General features: G+C 41.3%; 1 pseudogene; it reads right to left on the minus strand.

Moving 5' to 3' along the window:
* Positions 1–17448, minus strand: part of LOC141059268 (uncharacterized) — a 285741-nt pseudogene that overhangs the window by 57899 nt on the left and 210394 nt on the right.

Below are 17448 nucleotides of genomic sequence, written 5' to 3' on the forward strand. Positions count from 1 at the left end.
GCAATGCTGAGGAGTCCAGAGTAGAGCAATGCCCAGCAAGGAGAGTTATTTAATTTTTTTAAATGTTGGGAGCATTTTTTGGGGAGCAATATACACTGGAGAATGATATATGGGGCCCATCATACACTGGAGCATCATCCATTTGGCCCATCATATACTGGAGCATTCCAAATGGGGGACATCAGACACTGGAGCAGCATTTACGGGGCCCATTATACACTGGAGCATTGGAAATGGGGCTCATTATATATGGAGCATTATTTGGGCCCATCATACACTGGAGCATCATCCATGAGGCCCATCATATACTGGAGCATTCTAAATGGGGCAGGTCACATACTGGAGCAGCATCTATGGGGCCCTTTATACACTGGAGCATTAGAAATGGGGCCCATTATATATGGAGCATTATTTGGGCCCATAACACACTGGAGCATCATCTATGGAGAACATCATATACTGTAGCATTATGTGGAGCTCATCATATACTGTATGGAACATTATATGGGACCAATTATTCTGTATGGGGAAATATATGGGGCTCATTATTCTGTATGGCGCACTAGGTGGTGGCCATAATACTGTATGGAGTAATATACTGTCCGTTTTTTGAGCTATTGTAGAATTTAAAATAGATATCAGTCATGTCATGTAAGCAGTGATGTATTTTTCATTGTACTATACCTATATTTACGTGCCGTATCGGAGCATTATGAATTGTGGTATGTGTTAAAAGGGCGCACTGACACTCTTTGGCCCAGGGCACACGAAAACCTGGCGCCAGCCCTACCCCCCCACAACTTTAGCCAAATAACCCCCAGTTTTCAACGCGTAACTATTATTATAAAGTAAATTAAGGTTGACAAGCTTAAGTAATAAGAATTGATGTTGTTGGCTTTGAAATGAGCACTGTAGGTGTGTTTACGGTCCTCCACTCACTGCCGACTTTGCTTCCCCATTGACTTGCATTGGGTTTTGTGTTTCAATCGGACCCCGACTTTTCCATATAGTCGGCTGTTTTCGTTCGACCCGACTCTTAACAAAGTCGGGTTTCATGAAACCTGACTCGACCCGAAAAAAGGCAAAGTCGCTCATCTCTAATGACTACCACTTGTGTCTCTGTAAAAACAATCCCCTTTAACCCTTTCCGACATCGGGTGTAAATGTACGCTGATGTCAGATTCCCTCACTTTGATTTAGGCTGCGGCGCTGAGCCCATATCTTTTCCGACATATGATGGGCCAGAAATCCCGCCCATCGGTGACCCTGTCACGTGATTGCGGGTCACTGATGGGTTAGCATGACAAATATGGGTCTCCAGCAAACTTGTATGGTTGTCACTGCTGGATCCTATAAGTGCTGCCCGGTGTTCGGCGCTCATAGTAGAATCATTGAATCGTAGAGTTGGAAGGGACCTCCTGGGCCATCTGGTCCAACCCCCTGCTCAAAGCAGGAGTCGCTAAATCATCCCAGTAAATGAGCAACCTTGCTACATACAGGCGATCTGGGGGGGTCAGCGGGCGCCCTGGTCCGCTAGCCGAAATCGCATGGACCAGGGATCGTGCCGCCGAACTCCTGCTCTCCTTTTAACGTGGGCAAAACGCTACTCAGACAACACAGGGTGAGGGTAAAAATGTGGCAATGCTTTATTGAACCACAAAACAGGCAGATAACACATAGATCAGTCTCAGAAAAATACCCAAGATGGTGCACATTACAGAGTTTCACCCTTCCGCTGATTCGCTGGGATAAGAGCATCTATGACTTCAAAGCTCCCAGGATCGCTGCCCCACTTGTGGCACGCACACAGAGAGGAGATAATGACAAGTGTAGGAAAATTACAGTCCATTGAGTCTATACAAGGTACATAGCCAGTTAATCTGACGAACACAACCTGGCTTCTCCAAATGTATCCACGGTTCAGCAATGGTCAATGGAGCAGATCTGTATTCTTCCATCCGAGGTTGAAAACCCCCTAGAGGTTGTTTCCTATAGAATGATAAATCCGTGTCCCTTGTGATGGAGCCATGATGTAAAATTGCTTCTGTATTGCCTCTGGTCCTTTTGGGATGTATGGATGTCTTGGCAGAATCTCTCTGGCTGTTTCTCTCTCTTAGTCTCTTTATATAGAGGCATGTAACCTATTTTTAGACTTAACAAGTGTCCCCATTCAGCATTTACACAAAGAGTAAGAATGGAGATGAGATCAAGTAGCATTACTTGATTATTTAAACTATTTGCATAGTTTTTCCCTCTCTACTTTCAAAGTCAACAATCTGGCTCCATAGCACAATACATAATTAGCATACCAGCAAACATCACTAGTGATCAAGGATAAGTGCACAATCAAAGTCAATATTACCGGCTTAAGGTACTGTCACACTTAGCGATGCACCAGCGATCTGACGCGGTCAGGATCGCAGGTGCATCGCTAAGTGGTTGCTAGTGAGCTGCCACACAGGCAGATCTCACCAGCGACATCGCAGGGGTCGGGGGGTCGCTACTTACCTGTCAGACGAGGCGATCCTGACCAAAGGTGACTCATCAGGAGACTATTTAATATTGACCTATATTCAAGCGAGACTAGACAAAAAAAAAAATAAAATCATGTATCATGATATCCAAAACAGTCAGAAAACTAGCCACATATGGTCAGACCCCAGACTTCAAACCATATACTTCATAAGTTTATAAGCCACTCCAGTGACAGGAATAGAAAGTATGTGACAATACAGTATATACCGCTCTGGGAACACTGAACTTCCAGAGATCATTTCATATTCATACTAAGTAATGGCACAGATCTCCCAGACATTATGGCTGCACATATCCCTAGTCTTTATAATGATATTGCACTCATTCCCTGACAGACCGCAGCATGGCCATTAGTTAGAAGCTGCTAATGATCTTTGGAGCAGGTAAGTTTTCCCTGAGTGGTATATATTGGGCCGTCTGAAAACGGAGTTTAGCCTGGGACAATTTGTCTGCACTACTAATTGACAGCTGTTAGAATACCAAACTAGGGCAGTCCCTACAGGAGGAAAAACACAATAATTATACGGGTTTTCACATACTTTCTATTCCTGACACTGGAGTGGCTTATAATGAAAGTATATAGTTTGAGGTCTGGGGTCTGCCAATATGTGGCTAGTTTTCTGACTGTTTCAGATAACATGATACATGATGTTAGAGTTTTCTTCATCTAGTCTCGCTTGAATATGGGTCAATATTAAATAGTTTCCTTATGAGTAGCCTTTGGTGAGGTCAATGAAACCCGTAGACATGAGAGGCTTGGAGAGTGAGTGTGTATACGTCACCTCACCCTATATACTGAGACGTGTGGTGTATGTTTCATCTATTAGTCACCTTCTGACTAACCTTCAGGGGGTGAATTATGGGTATAGTTTTACATTTGAAATTGATAAAGTTTACAGTGTTGTTCAAAAGTCCTGCATAGGCGTGAAGAAAACTATATGTTTCATACTTCTGCATCTCTACAGTGAAACATATATGTTTTTGTAATCCCTCATTGTATGCTATACTCATTTTTGAATGTCCCAAGTGTATAAATTGTTATGGTATGCGCATTTTTGATAATTTTTTTTACAGCATAACCATACCTACACCAGTACAGTGTGTAAAATGGTGAACAGGTCTCTAAGTTCATTAACTTCCATTGCAAGTTCACAAAGACTTAAATTTTACTTTTTAAGATTTATTATTTTTTATTTAATTCAGAGTCCTGAAAAGGGCCTTTTGAGTGCATCTTTAGCTTCTAATACTTTATTGGCCAGCCTTTGCTCTTGAGCACCAGCTTGCATCTCTGTGGCATTGAGTGAACAAGCTTCTGCAGATGTTCACGAGTAATGATGTGGTTCCAGGCCTGTATCAGAGCCTCCATCAACTCACTCTTGGTCCTTGGCTGTTTTCTAGATATTTCTAATGATACCTTGTGCCACAAATTTTCAATTGGATTGAGGTCCGGGGACTGAGCTGGGCAGTCAATAGTAGCCACCTTGTTCTTTTTTTCCCATTCCGTTACTGTCTTAGCTCTGTGACAAGGAGCATTATCATCCTGGAAGATATAATCCCCTGAAAACAGGTGTTGATCAGAAGGCAGCATTTTCTTATTAAGGATGTCTATGTATTTTTTTGCATTAACCATACCCTCCACAATATGAAGCCTTCCAACACCATTGGCTGCCATACAGCCCCAGACCATTACTTTCATCGGATGTTTCACAGAGAAGCTCAAACACTCTGGCTTGTACTCTTCATGTGGGAACCTTCTCACATAAGACTTGGCATCATTTCCTAAAATGCAAAAAGTGCTTTCATCACTAAATAGCACTTTTTCCCACTCCTCCTTCCTCCATTTTAAATATTTCAATGCCCACAGTTTTCGCCTTTGTATGGCTGTCATCAATGGCTTCTTTCGGGCCTTGCACCCTCTCAATCCTGCTTCCAAACATCTCTTCCTAACAGTTGATATTGCTACCTCAATATTGCACTTTTCTTTGCACTTTTCTTGCCATTCTCGCAGAAGCTGAGGAGAGGTGAGCTTTCCATTGGCAAGGGATGTTCTTATCAGTACTCTATCCTCCCTTTTAGTTGACTTTCTGGGCCGACCAGATTTCAATTCCCATATCGTTGCAATAATTTCAGGCAAAACTGCTTCAAAAGCTAAAAATATTACAGGGAGAGAATGCAAAATTGTATTCTGAACAAAACCATATATAATATGTCATATTAGCATCGAAGATATTTGATAGAAAACATTTAAAACTTGAAAAATCAATTTATCCTATCCTATCCTAGGACTTTTGAACACCACTGTAAGTTTTATCCTTTTGTCAGCAAACATGAGGAATGACAAGAGGTAACCCATTTAAGAAGATCCAATTTTGGTTAAAACTATTCCAACATTATGAACATAAAAAAGGCTTCTCCTCTCTGTGACGTCTCTGATGTTTAATAACAGTTGATTTCCAAGTAAAATACTTCCACATTAAGAAAATGAAAAAGACTTCTCCACTGTGTGACTACTCTGATGTTTAACAAGACGCACTTTCTGGTTAAAACATTTCCCACATTCTGAACAGGAAAAAGGGTTCTCCGCTGTGTGACTGCTCTGATGTCTAACAAGATGATATTTCCGGTTAAAACATTTCCCACATTCTGAACAGGAAAAAGGCTTCTCCCCTGTGTGAGATCTCTGGTGGCTATCAAGATGCCCTTTCTGGTTAAAACATTTCCCACATTCTGAACATGCAAAAGGCTTCTCTCCTGTGTGGGTTCTCTGGTGATTAACCAAATCTGATTTCCTGTTAAAACATTTCCCACATTCTGAACATGAAAAAGGCTTCTCCCCTGTGTGAGTTCTCTGGTGGCCATCAAGAATCGATTTCCGGTTAAAACATTTCCCACATTCTGAACATGCAAAAGGCTTCTCCCCTGTGTGAGTTCTCTGGTGGCTTTCAAAACTTGTTTTCCATCCAAAACATTTCCCACATTCTGAACATGAAAAAGGCTTCTCCCCTCTGTGAAATCTCTGGTGGCTATCAAGATGCCCTTTCTGGTTAAAACATTTCCCACATTCTGAACATGCAAAAGGCTTCACCCCTGTGTGGGTTCTCTGGTGATTAACCAAATCTGATTTCCGGTTAAAACATTTCCCACATTCTGAACATGAAAAAGGCTTCTCCCCTGTGTGAGTTCTCTGGTGGCCATCAAGAATCGATTTCCGGTGAAAGCATTTTCCACATTCTGAACATGAAAAAGGCTTCTCCCCTGTGTGAGTTCTCTGGTGAGTAACAAAATGTGATTTCCATTTAAAATATTTCCCACATTCTGCACATGAAAAGGACTTCTTTGGTTTAGGAGCAGTTTGTGTTTTAATGCCTCTTTTGTGACTTTGATTTTCCTTAGTAGTCGGTAATGAATCAGAAGATGGGACCTGTTTCATAGGATCAGATGACAGATCTTTGCTGTGAATGGATGACAGTATAACTGGAGTAACAGCAATCACTTCAGTTGTATCTTGTAGGATATCAAGATCGTCAAATTTGAAAATTGAAGATGTCAGCTGTCCCTCTGATTTCGTGGCACAGTCATCAGCTAAGATAAAAAAAATAATTATTTTGTAATAAAATATCCTTGAGTTTTATTTTTTGAACATTTCTACTTAAACTGTCCATAAAAATGGCAAGCTATGTAAAAAAACGTTATTTACCAAGACAATGACAGTTCACAGTCCAATAGAAAACCTTGTTGGATGAACCTGTAGTGTGTGGTGATCAACTGTTTGTTCATTCTGCCTCCCAAATATAGAATTATAAGAAACTAAATCAATATTATGTAGGCAAAAATAATACCAATTCTCTCACAATTCCCATTCAGGTCCAACATCTGTCAATGGAAAAACAGAGGTTCCCACACTATTAGTGGCTCAAAGGCTGTTGAAGAGCAACAAGGTTTCTATAAACCAATCCAGCAAAATCCGCTCTCACTTCTGAGTCTTGCAGTGTGCGCAAACAACATATAGGATCCCTGTATTTAGTAATATTATAGTGAGAAGAATCCACCTAATTTATGGTGTGTGTCTCCTGGAGCACAATCTGGGCACTATGTGTTGGGTAACAAAATGGCAAATGTGTAATTTTCACTCTACAACACCCACTGCATGTTAATTTCCAGAAAGCGGCTGTGGAGTCAAAATATTCACCTTTCCTATAGATTATAACCCTCAGTGAATTAATTTATAAAGGATTTACTTATTTATTTATGAGGATTTCGACTATTCTGGTTTTCTGTCATTTAGTTATATTAGGGCTTCTGCATATGGTGTTTCCAATCTCATCTGGGATCTGTTCCTGCTGTCCAGCTAGAGTAATCTGCTCCCTACTTCAGTCAATGGGAAAGTACCACACCCTACTAAAGCTCAAAGCATATCACCGGATTCTGCTAGATGCAGCGTTGTTCTCCTTTGGTTCAGTCCTCTGTGATCAGCTCAAGGCATGTGTATTTCCTGTTGTGACCGTGGCCCGTTTACTGACTACTCTTGTGTCTTCTGATTCTGTATTCTGTCCTTCTGGTTCTGACCCAGCTACCGGACTATTCTTTTTGCCATCCAAAACCACAGAATAGCAGGTAACACCATGGTCCAAGCCTAGGGGATCCCAGTGTACAGTAAGTCCATGTGCATTTAAGGATGTTAAAGTGCGATGAGCAAGGCAATCCTTGGGATATGGAAAGCAGAGAAGATAGTGCCAAGCATGTTCATGGTGGACATCTTTTCAGCTGCCAGGTGACCCAATACATTGTGTCTGCCAACTATTCCAGCTAGATCTGCATTCAAACAGCTAAATGGCGCTCCTTCCCTTCTGAACACTGCCATGTGCCCAGACAGTAGTGTACAATCGTATGCAGGGTGTTGTGCGAAGTTGGAAAATAATTTGTAAGATTCATTTGTTTTCTATTATCCTTTGTGAATATTTCCAAAGTTATCACCACATAAAGTGACACATGTCAGATTTTAAAAATGGGGCCTGATTAGGAACACAAAACTGGCTGCGGGAAGAGGATAAATCAGAATATTTTGGACACAAATTACTGTAATCACTAACTGTGACAATAGACAATAACATCTACTGAAATGATCAAACCCAACAGTCTTCATCAGTAATAAATGAGTAACTAGTGGTGAAACCTCTCTGGGGTAATTAGCATGTGGGGCTCGGTGACTTCACAATCTAAACTATCATAAGGTCCAATATTTTCTGTCAGATGAGTTTCAAGAAGAAATATTACACATTTAACGAGAACTGTGTATAATAGTGCAGAGCTGTGATATCTTAAAGGGAACCTGTCAGCAGGATTGTGCACAGTAACCTACAGACACTGTCAGGTCGGTGCCGTTATACTGATTACAATGATACCTTGGTAGATGAAATCAGTCTTGTGGTTGTTGTTTAATCTGAATTTGTAGTTTTCAGTTTATGAGATTCTTGTGCTCTGGGGCGGGGCTGTGGTGGATCTGTGGGCGGGGCTTTATGTGGTGCTCTGCTTACATATGCTTCTCTCTGCTTACATATACATCTGTATTGGCTTTTGACAGGTTACTGATCCCTCAGTGACCTGCTCTGCATTTTTACATAATTCATATATAATATTGTGAGGCTTAGAAAAAAAAATAAAAAACAACCACAAGACGGATTTCATCACCAGATATCAATGTAATCAGTATAACAGCGCTGACCTGACACTATGTGTAGGTTGCTGTGTACAATCCTGCTGAAGGGTTCACCTTAAATTTAGATCTAAGGCAATGGAGAGCTTTTATTTACAGTAAGACTCTTATGCATTTGGAAAAAGCGATGGAGAGGTTTTTTTAAGACTATCAGTGAGCTACAGACTCACATAAGTGACGCAGAACAATCCCACCACAATCAATCACACAGAATGAGCAGGTAAAAAAAAAAAACACAGAATAAATAAAAATGCTACATCCCCAACAACAACTTATGCATGAGGGGAGAACTCCAACAGTAAACCGGAGTTGCACTCATTTATGATGGACCATTGGAGCCACTATGAGTCCTGAGCCCATCAGCCATGCACAGCTTAGAGATATATCATGGCACAAGTGTAATGGTTTTATGTAGTTTATCACAATCCTCCTTGAAATTTGTTAGTTTTAATACAAATTGAAAAGTCAGGATAAAGGGAAACTCTGTTGTTATTGTACAGAAATTCACACTTGGCCTCACTGCACATTTAATGATGTCGATCATAAAAGTGAAGTTTGGCCAGAAAGACTGGACCTGGTCTTGTAGGGACCATATGAGACATTCAGCAGCACACAAGGGAGAGAAGGTAGATTCATCCAATAAGATATCAGGGTTCTAGGAAGCCAACAGCATCATTACCCTCCAATTTCTCTTACAGGCCCATCAGAATACTTTTATTCAAGTGATTTTCTAACTTGTCAGCAGATCCTACATACACTGTCACTTTGCTTTGTAGTTTACAGACCTGGGCAGGTAAGGGTCTGCGTCTTCTAATCCCAGGAGCTAGGTGGATCCTCCAGGTGGTAAGTTCTATAGAAAAGGGCTTTCAATGCCAAAGGTCATTTGAACAGTTTTGAGTGGAGGAGAATGTTGTGGTCTAGAGGCAAAATGGTGATCTCATGATTGTGATACGGTCAGAAGACACCACCGACATAGCAGTAACAGACGGTGACTGAGAAGAATCTCAATGCAGGAATGAATGTGCTGTATGGATTTATGTCATTTTACATCAATTAAGGAATTTGCACCCCAGACCTTGCGGGGCCATCACAACACAGAACTCAGACCCCAATCAGAGGACAATAAAACATTCACACTCCTTATCTATGAACTGTTCCAATATTTATGGCCACAACTGTTTATCACTCTCTTATAATGATAGCTCTGCTTCACGTCTCTTGTCTTATCTATTGCATTATTTCTTTCTGTGCTGTGTTGTGTTGTGTATAAATATGTGATTCTTCAGATTTTGTATTATTCTATGCCTGATGAAAAGACCTGAGTAGTCTAGAAAGCTTGCAATTTGTTACCATCTTTTCAGTTAGCCATTAAAAGGCATCAACCACTGAGGACTCTCAATTCTAAATGTATTTCTCTCTACTGGCTAACACGGTACAAAGATACATATCTTTCCTGTAAGATGAATCTGTGACTTCTCTGCATTTAGTGGTTACTACTCACCTGGGTAGTCATATGTAGGAATCTCCTCTTTACACCTCTCATCACCCCTCACATATGTCTCTGTAGTATTAATATGGGTCAGATCTTCACCCTGAAACAAATATTGTAAAAGTCACAGACAGATGGAGAAGTCACATCTATGATCAGCTCTAATCCTGCCATCTCCACCGTTCTCATTACACAAGTATAAAACATATAATACTGGTGGATAAAACAAGACTGAGCACAAGACCTTCACAGCCGTCTACACATCATAGGGGAGATCTCATGACACCTTCTCTCCATCTACCTGATGATCCTGAGGAGCATGGGGATCTTCTTGTTTACAGTCTTGTGGAAGAAGAGGACAGGGACATCTCTCTGGTGTTGTCCTCTTATTGGATAGAACTGGAGGAAACACATACAGGGACTGAATTAATTCTTTACATACAGATAATTATAGGCCATGTGTATTTAGTCCTGTCTATTACCTGGTGATGTGAGGGGCTGGGGAACCTCCATCATGACGTCCTTGTACAGATCTTTGTGTCCTTCTAAATACTCCCTCTCCTCCATGGAAAAATATACAGCGATATCCTGACACCTTATAAGAACCTGACACATATAAAGATATCGTCATCCCTCAATCCCTTCATAGCGTTACTGTATAATGTCCCAGCATTCCCAGCAGTGTCACCTCTCCAGTCAGCATCTCATTCATCTTGTAGGTGAGTTCTAGGATCTTCTGGTGATTGATGTCCTCATGTATCAGGGGGTGAGGTGGAGGCCCAGTGATTGGGCTCAGGGGTCTTCCCCATCCCTCAGACACAGGGTCCTGACAGCGCTCACTAGAGGTCTTCTTCACTACTGTGTAATCCTGGTTATGGAGAGACACATTAATAAATCTCACTACAGACACTCCCAGAGTCCTCACCTCTCCAGTTCTGTCCAACTGTTATTCCCATAGATGAGAATGATGTAATGTGACGTCATCAGAATCTCTCACCTCTCCAGTAAGCTGGAAGAGGATCTCTAGGGTGAGGTGTAATATCCTCTCGGCCATCTTGTCTCTGTCCATATCCGTCTTTGATGGGTAAATCAGGAAAATTCTCTTATATAGAAGATCTTCACTGAGAGGATCCGATATTGTAGAGACCTGAATGAGAAGATGAGCCGATGTAACATCATAAAAATCCTGTGTAATAATACAATTACTGGAGATAATAAGGGAAATATATGAGGAAATTTATTATTTTACAGTATTTAGTTTCCTTCTTTACATCTACTAATAAAACCTATATATTTAGGCCACAGACAACAAGCAGTTTCTCCCTCGGAGTCGGCAGCTGAATACGTTCCTCATAGACTCATCTTCCATAACGCTAATTCTCGTCTCATTTACCGACACTGGAATCGGCCTTAGCAATACTGCAGGAGATATTCATTACACGTGACAGGAGAAATAACTACTTCATGATGAGGACGACATCTTCATCTTCTACTACGGCTCTAGAAACATATTTGTCCAGAGTCCGTCACTGACTCCATCCCCACCGGCCGTCTATATGAAGGTTTCCCGTCTTCCCCGCACTGTAATCTTCTATCACATTAGATCTCAGGTCTGATTCACACACAGAAGTTTGAGGCTTTTATAAAAGGTTTTCTTGTTTTCATAAGCACAAAGGACAGAAATGATCTGATCCCAAAGTCTCCATGTAAAGTGTTTTATGGGGTTTATTTCTGGCTTTAGGCTTTCCTATATTACAAGAAAACACCAGAAAAAAACAGATATTAAAATGTTTCTAAAGAAAATTGACTCCAACAATTCTTGTAAAAATAAGAAAATATGGGAAAAGCAGAATACACATTTTATTTTTTCACACAATAAACAATTATTTTAAAAAAATGAACTCTTTTGGGCCCCAGAGCATAGATGTACTCCGCAGGGATGGCACAGGTGTGGCTGCAACAAAAACCCTGGCAGTTTAACTACTTGTTGCTGCTAAAGCAAACATGGCATCTAAGACATACTTCCCAACCTTTGAAGAAGGGAAAGAGGGAAAAAGGTTGCATCGCGCCGTGGCAAATTTTAGGCCACGCCTGACCACATCCATTTCCAACTAGTCACACCCTTGTTCATGCCCCAACCACACCCATTTAGCACTGCTGATCACACTGACTGGTACTGAGGGCACAGTGGCTGGCATTATGGGCACAGTGGCTGGTACTGTGGGCATACTGACTGGTACTGAGAAAAAGAAGGAAAGAACAGATAGAGAGAGAAAAAAAGAAAACAAAGAGAGAGAAAGAAAGAACAGAGAGAAACAAAGAGGGGAAAGAACGAAGAAGGAAAAGAAAAAGAAAGAAAGAAAGAACAGAGAGGGAGAGAGAAAGAGAGAGGGGAAGGAAAGAACAGAGAAAAAAGAAAACAGAGAGAGAGAGAAAGAAAGGAGAGAAAGAAAGGAGAGAAAGAAAGGAGAGAAAGAAAGAAGCAAGAAAGAAACAGAGAAAAAAGAAAGAACAGAGAGAAAAAGAAAGAGGGGACAGAAAAAAGAACAGAGAGAAAAAAGAAGGGAAAGAACGAACAGAGAGGGAGAGAAAGAGGGGAAAGAAAGAACAGAGAGAGAAAGAAAGCGAAAGAAAGAAACAGAGAGAGAAAGAAAGAACAGAGAGAAAGAAAGAGGGTACATAAAAAAGAAAGTTAAGATAGAAGGAACAGAGCGAGAAAGAAAGAAAGAAACGGGAAAGAAAGAAAGAAAGAACAGGGAGGGATAGAGATAGAAAGATGGGATAGAAAGAACAGAGAGAGAAAGAAAGAATGAAAGAGAAATAAAGAAACAGAGAAAGAAAGAAACAGAGAAAGAAAGAAACAGAGAAAGAAAGAACAGAGAGAAAGAAAGAACAGAGAGAAAGAAAGAACAGAGAGAAAGAAAGAACAGAGAGAAAGAAAGAACAGAGAGAGAAAGGACAGAGAGAGAAAGGACAGAGAGAAAGATAGAACAGAGAGAAAGAAAGAACAGAGAGAGAAAGGACAGAGAGAGAAAGGACAGAGAGAGAAAGGACAGAGAAAGAAAGAAGAGAGAGAAAGAGGGGAAAGAAAGAACAGAGAGAGAAAGAAAGAGGGGAAAGAAAGAACAGAGAGAGAAAGAAAGAGGGGAAAGAAAGAACAGAGAGAGAAAGAAAGAGGGGACAGAAAAAAAAGAACAGAGAGAGAGAGAAAAAAAAAAGAGGGGAAAGAAAGAACAGAGAGGGAGAGAGAAAGAGAGGGGAAAGAAAGAACAGAGAGAACGAAAGAAAGAGAAAGAAAGAGGGGAAAGAAAGAAAACAGAGAGGGAGAGAGAAAGAGGAAAGAACAGAGAAAGAAAGAACAGAGATAGAGAGAAAGAAAGAGCAGAGAGAAACAAATAGGGGACAGAAAAAAAAGAGGGGAAAGCAAGAAGGAACAGAGAGAAAGAAAGGGAAAAGAAATAAAGAACAGAGGGAGAGAGTAAGAAAGAGGGGAAAGAAAGAACAGAGAGAGAATGAATGAAAGAGAAAGAAAGAAAGAACAGAGATAGAGAGAAAGAAACAGAGAGAGAGAAAGAATGAAAGAGAAAAAGAAAGAACAGAGAGATAGAGATAAACATAGTAACATAGTTATTAAGGTTGAAGGGAGACTTTAAGTCCATCTAGTTCAACCCATATCCTATCCTAACATGTTGATCCAGAGGAAGGCAAAAAAAAACCCATGTGGCAACAGTAAGCTTCACATTGGGGAAAAAAATTCCTTCCCGACTCCACATACGGCAATCAGACTAGCTCCCTGGATCAACGCAATATTAAGGAGACTAGTGTATATACCCTGTAATATTATACTTTTCAAGAAAGGCATCCAGTCCCTTCTTAAATTTTAGTAGTGAATCACTCATTACAACATCATATGGCAGAGAGTTCCATAGTCTCACTGCTCTTACAGTAAAGAATCCGCGTCTGTGAGTATGCTTAAACCTTCTTTCCTCCAGACGTAGAGGATGCCCCCTTGTCCCCGTCACAGGTCTAAGAGTAAAAAGATCATTAGAAAGGTCTTTGTATTGTCCCCACATATATTTATATATTGTAATAAGATCACCCCTAAGCCTTCGATTCTCCAAACTAAATAACCCCAAGTGTAATAACCTGTCTTGGTATTGCAGACCCCCTAGTTCCCTAATAACCTTGGTCGCTCTTCTCTGCACCCGCTCCAGTTCAGCTATGTCTTTCTTATACACCGGAGACCAGAACTGTACACAGTATTCTAAGTGTGGTCGCACTAGTGACTTATATAGAGGTAAAATTATGTTCTCCTCATGAGCATCTATGCCTCTTTTAATGCATCCCATTATTTTATTTGCCTTTGCAGCAGCTGCTTGACTCTAGCCACTAAATGAGAGTTTGACGTCCACCAATACACCCAGGTCTTTTTCATTGACAGTTTTGCCCAGTGTTTTACAATTAAGCACATAATTATACATCTTGTTCGATCTACCCAAGTGCATGACCTTACATTTATCCCCATTAAAGCTCATTTGCCATTTATCAGCCCAAGCTTCTAGTTTACATAAATCCTCCTGTAATATAAAATTGTCCTCCTCTGTATTAATTACCCTGCAGAGTTTAGTGTCATCTGCAAATATTGAAATTCTACTCTCTATGCCCCCTACAAGGTCATTAATAAATATGTTAAAAAGAAGCGGGCCCAAAACTGACCCCTGTGGTACCCCACTGCTAACCGTGACCCAGTCCGAGTGTGCTCCATTAATAACCACCCTTTGTTTCCTATCCCTGAGCCAGCTCTTAACCCACCTACACATATTTTCCCCTATCCCCATTGTTCTCATTTTATGTATCAACCTTTTGTGTGGCACCTTATCAAAAGCTTTTGAAAAGTCCATGTACACCACGTCCACTGCATTCCCTTGGTCCAGTCCGGAACTTACCTCTTCATAAAAGCTTATCAGATTAGTCTGACAGGAACGGTCTCTTGTAAACCCATGTTGATATTGGGTCATAAGGTTATTCTTCTCCAGATACTCCAGTATAGTATCTCTTAGAAAACCCTCCAGGATTTTACCCACAGTTGAGGTTAAACTTACTGGCCTATAATTTCCAAGTTCAGTTTTTGTCCCTTTTTGAATATTGGCACCACATTTGCTATACGCCAGTCCTGTGGTACAGACCCTGTTATTATGGAATTTTTAAAGATTAAAAATAGTGGTCTATCTATGACTGTGCTTAATTCCTGCAGTACTCGGGGGTGTATCCCAATCCGGCCCGGGGATTTGTCAATTTTAGTGATTTGTAGACGCCGCCGTACTTCCTGCTGGGTTAAGCAGGTGACATTTAATGGAGAATTTTTATCCCTGATCATGTTATCCGTCATGGGATTTTCTTGTGTAAATACTGTTGAAAAAAAGTTATTTAGCATATTGGCTTTTTCCTCATCCTCATCCACCATTTCACCCAGACTATTTTTAAGGGGACCAACACTATCATTTTTTAGCTTCTTACTATTTATGTAGTTAAAGAATATTTTGGGATTATTTTTACTTTCTCTTGCAATGAGTCTCTCTGTCTCAATCTTTGCTGTCTTGATTTGCTTTTTACAGAATTTATTTAATCTTCTGTATTTATTTAATGCCTCATCACTACCTACTTGCTTTAATTCTCTAAATGCTTTATTTTTTATCTCTTATTGCGCCCCTTACAGCTCTATTTAGCCATAGTGGTTTCCTCCTACTTCTCGCATGTTTATTCCCATACGGTATATATTGTGCACAGGTCCTATTCAGGATGCTAATAAATGTCTCCCATTTTCTTTGTGTATTTTTATGTCTCAGGATATCGTCCCAGTTAATTGCACCAAGATCATCTCTCATCCGTTGGAAATTTGCCTTCCTGAAGTTTAGTGTCCTTGTAACCCCTCTACTACACATCTTATTAAAGGATACATGAAAACTTATTAATTTGTGATCACTATTACCCAAGTGACCCTCAACCCTTACATTTGATATGCGGTCTGGCCTGTTGGTTAATATTAGGTCTAGCAGTGCCCCCCGTCTTGTTGGGTCCTGAACCAGTTGTGAAAGGTAATTGTCTCTCATCGTTGTCAGAAACCTATTACCCTTGCTGGAACTGCAGGTTTCGGTTCCCCAATGTATTTCAGGGTAGTTGAAGTCCCCCATAATAATGACTTCTCCTTGAGTCGCTGCTTCATCTATTTGCTTTATGAGGATATTCTCTGTAGCTTCCATTATTTTTGGAGATTTATAACAAACCCCTATCAGTAATTTATTATTTTTCCCCCCTCCCCTTATCTCTACCCACAGGGACTCTACATTTTCATTAGATTCATATATATTATCACGAAGGATGGGTTTTAAGGATGATTTTACATATAAACACACGCCTCCCCCTCGCTTATTTGTTCGGTCATTTCTGAACAGACTATAGCCCTGTAAATTAACAGCCCAGTCATGGCTCTCATCCAGCCATGTCTCAGATATCCCCACCATGTCATAATTATGTTCCAACAACATTAACTCCAATTCCTCCATTTTGTTGGCGAGACTTCTGGCATTAGTATACATGCACTTTTTGTATCTCTCTGTACCTCTATTCTTTCTTAAATTATTAACTGTTCTAACCCCACCCCCCATGCCACCCCCACCCCCACCCCCAATGTCATTATTTGTGCCCAGGTCTCTATCTGCACTGTCTTCCCCTCCTATAAAAGGAATACCCTCCCCCCGTCCCTAGTTTAAACACTCCTCCAACCTTCTAGCCATTTTCTCCCCCAGCAGAGCTGCACCCTCCCCATTGAGGTGCAGCCCGTCCCTAGCGTAGAACCTGTAGCCAACTGAGAAGTCGGCCCAGTTCTGCAGGAACCCAAACCCCTCCTTCCTACACAAATTCCTGAGCCACTTATTAACCTCCCTAATCTCCCGTTGCCTCTCTGGTGTGGCACGTGGTACAGGAAGTATTTCCGAAAATACTTGGAGGTCCTTGCTTTAAGCTTACAGCCTAATTCCCTGAAATCATCTTTAAGGACCTTCCACCTACCTCTAACTTTGTCATTTGTGCCAATGTGCACCATGACCGCTGGATCCTCTCCAGCCCCTCCCAGTAATCTGTCAACCCGATCAGCGATGTGTCGGACTCGAGCGCCAGGTAGGCAGCACACCGTTCGCCGATCCCTGTCTTTGTGACAGATTGCCCTATCTGTTCCCCTAATAATTGAGTCTCCCACTACCAGAACCTGTCTGGCCTGCCCTGCTCTCCTATTTCCCCCCTTACTGGAGCAGACACTCCTCCGGCTTTCAGAGGACATGCCTTGCTGCAGCAGTGCTACTCCTGCACTAACACTCCCCTCATCTGCCAACTTAGCAAACTTATTGGGGTGTGCCAGATCAGGACTAGCCTCCCTGGTGCTCTTCCCTCTACCCAGCCTTCTAACTGTCACCCAGCTAGCTGCTTCATTGTCCTGCAGCTCCAACCTAGCATCCCCCCCTCATCTATCCCATTGAGCGTCTGCTCAGTGAGCAGAAGACTCCTTTCCATATTGTCTATGGATCTCAGTGTTGCCAGCTGCACATTTAGATCCAGTATCTGGGCTTCCAAATGCACAACGTGCTCACATCTCACACAGCAGTATGCACCCTTGACCGGCTGTTCAAGGATTTCATACATGCGGCAAGACGTGCAC

The sequence above is a fragment of the Dendrobates tinctorius genome, unplaced genomic scaffold, assembly GCF_039654945.1.
Source record: "Dendrobates tinctorius isolate UK_male_01 unplaced genomic scaffold, ASM3965494v1 ptg000226l, whole genome shotgun sequence".
In the NCBI taxonomy this organism is placed as follows: domain Eukaryota; kingdom Metazoa; phylum Chordata; class Amphibia; order Anura; family Dendrobatidae; genus Dendrobates; species Dendrobates tinctorius.